The sequence below is a fragment of the Pteropus alecto genome, unplaced genomic scaffold, assembly GCF_000325575.1.
Source record: "Pteropus alecto unplaced genomic scaffold, ASM32557v1 scaffold65, whole genome shotgun sequence".
Lineage (NCBI taxonomy): Eukaryota > Metazoa > Chordata > Mammalia > Chiroptera > Pteropodidae > Pteropus > Pteropus alecto.
The window spans coordinates 4508344-4511162 of record NW_006439191.1 but is presented as its reverse complement, the minus strand read 5'-3'; the positions used below and the strand labels follow the sequence as shown (position 1 = coordinate 4511162).

The following is a 2819-nucleotide window of genomic DNA, read 5'->3' as shown; positions in this document are numbered from 1 at the left end:
TGCAGTTCACTCTGTTTGTCCCCAGTCACCTCCTCTTTATGTCACTTAATACAGTTGCTATTTGCTATTTATTATTTATTCATGTGGGTCCTTGATCTATATCTTAACCTGTGAAAAATTTCATGGATCTCTTCAGGCAGTCGATTTCATGATTTCATAGGAAATTCTCTCCTTACCCAGCATCCTTGTGATAAGCACCCTCAGAACCAAGTTAAATGAAAATATTTAATTATCAGAAAATGTCATGAAATACATACGAAATAATACTTTCTTGGACAACTTCAGCCTGAAAATTCATACCTCATCCACACAATTAAATGTTTTCATCATTTTTATCCTTATGCAGGAAGATATAAAAATTTGGAGACACTTTTGCTTCTGAATTTAGCCTCCTGACCTTCCCTGACCTTCACTATCTGACTTCTACTCTCAGTTCTCCGTCTCCCAGGTGAACCATTAAATGCAGCAAGCGCCAGGCTGCGGAGATGCAACCTGGCAGAAGGGTCCTTCTCTGACCTGCCTCAGCTAGGATTCCAACTTTGAGGGATACTCGCCCTGATCACTGACTGGCTCTCCTGGCCTTTCCTTCCAAAGTGACTTTATGACTCAGTTTTCATGGGACAAGAAGTTTGTGAGGCAGCCCCTGAAAATTTTTGTTATAATGTGTAGCATTCAATAAATTCAAAAAAGATACTTTACTTAAAAGCTCTTCATGTTCCCAGTCCCATTCATCACTCCTGCAATTAATTTTCTCTTGCTGTGACTATTATATGTGATATTCTAAGTATCTAGTGCAAAAGGAACTATTACCATAGGGAATATGTAAGATTGAAATGTCATAGTCTAGCTTAATAAGAAAATTCAATTTTCTTATTAAAAATATTTTCTTGCATTTTCATATTGAAGTATAATTATATTTCAATTTAATCTTATTTAATTTGATGGCTAAAATGTAGTAAAAATGTGTTTCCGACTTAAGGTCATAGGATAATATCTAATATCCTCTATGGAACTTCCCGTAGACCGATCTCACGGGAGAGAGATGGAGGATGATTTGACTTTGATAAGTTATCATTTTCAGTTTGCTCTTTTCTAAGTGATTAAAATATAAAATGAAATCACTATTAGTTATATTTAGTGAGAGGAAGCACTAGATACAAATTATGGGAGACAAAGAAAGAAGGAACTATCTTAACGAAGACATCTATATAGAATGCTTGTTTTTATAAACAGGGATGGTTAAAGGCAGTGCCTTTCACATGTATTCCTTCAATGGAAAGTGATTGAGTTCCACAATGTTCTGGGTTCTGGAAATATTTTCCAGAAAAGAGAGATGGCCTCTGGTCTTCTGAAGCTAATAGGCTAGTTGGAGAGATGGGAAGCAGACAAATATGTGTTCAGTAGGACCTGAGAAAGTTCCGGAACATGCTAAGAGAAACGAGGCAGGGTAGGGAGACAGAGTGGTGTCGTGCAGGGAGGGGGCTGCTTTTCTAGAAAGAGGTGGCAGGGAGCAGCCAACCTGACATTCGAGGAGAAACTTGGATGAGGTGAGAGTGCCATGTGTTGACATTCGCAGGGAAGAGGATTTCTGGATTTCTGTGCTAGGATGTGGGGATAAAGCAGCAGCTACACTTCAGAGAAAGACCACACAGTCTACATTTTTTGCAGAGTAGAATAAGGAAGGCGGTGTGATTGAGGTCTGCACAGTGGAGAAACACATGCATTAGACTTAAAGGCCAGTGGCAGCTTTCTGGAAGAACTGGTCATTATTGCAAAAATGATAAGAATTAAACTAAAACAAAATGGGCATTCCAGAAAGAGAACAGTATGTAGGTTTGTGTAAAAGAGTAAAGTCTACTTAGGGATCTTTAAGGAAGTTTCATCATTTATTTTCTGGCATGACTAGGAACGGGCCTTATGTACTCATCCAAAGAGTTTTCCTACTCTTAGACCAATACAGAGGAGCCACCAAAAGACTGTTAGTCTACAAAATGACATGATCACATGATCACATTTTTAAAATGGAAGTGTGGCGTACGTTGAAGGTTTTACTGTCAAGGAACCAGACAGGTAAGCTACAGGGTAGCAATGGGGTCATGACATTTTTCCAGTATAGGGAAGGATCATAGCCTGAGCAGGGTGGCACTGAGGTGAGCAAGAAGTGGCATTATAGGAGTCTTCCTGTGTTAAATTACAATCAGCTAATGATTATTTATATCTTCTTAAAGCACATATAATGATAAGAAAACAAGACCTAATGCCATTTTTTCTTTGTGTTCACTGTCTTTGTGAGAAATTCTACTCTATGGATAATTGGTATGTCTGTGTATGGAAACAAAGGACATTACACTTTTAAATATTATTTGTCTAATGTTACAGGGTAAGCTAAGCATTCTTTCTCCTCAGTTTTGTTCAAATTTATTAGACATTGTCTATGGCCATGCCACCCTGTACGAGCCCGATCCCGTCTGATCTCAGAAGCTAAGCAGGGTCAGGCCTGGTTAGTACTTGGATAGGAGACCACCTAGGAAGACCAGGTGCTGTAGGTGTAAAATAAATAAAATAAAAAATAAGAGATTGTAAACTGACAAGGTACTTGCAATCTGTGAGGTCAACCAAGGGTTGCCTTGCCTAAAAAAAAAAAAAGAAAAAATTATTAGATATCCACTGAGAGCACAGATTATATGCCAAAAAAGTGAAATAATCAGAACACCAAGGCACATAGTCTATATTCTCAAAAATAATTCAATAAGAAAAAAATATATGTATAATATACATTATATGTATTTTCTATATATATATATAGTTTTGGTTTATAA

The 2819-nt window shown here is 37.4% G+C and overlaps 1 pseudogene; it reads left to right on the top strand.

Moving 5' to 3' along the window:
* The first annotated feature begins 2430 nt into the window (after positions 1 to 2430).
* Positions 2431 to 2549, top strand: LOC112483290 (annotated as a pseudogene).
* The last annotated feature ends 270 nt before the right edge of the window (positions 2550 to 2819 follow it).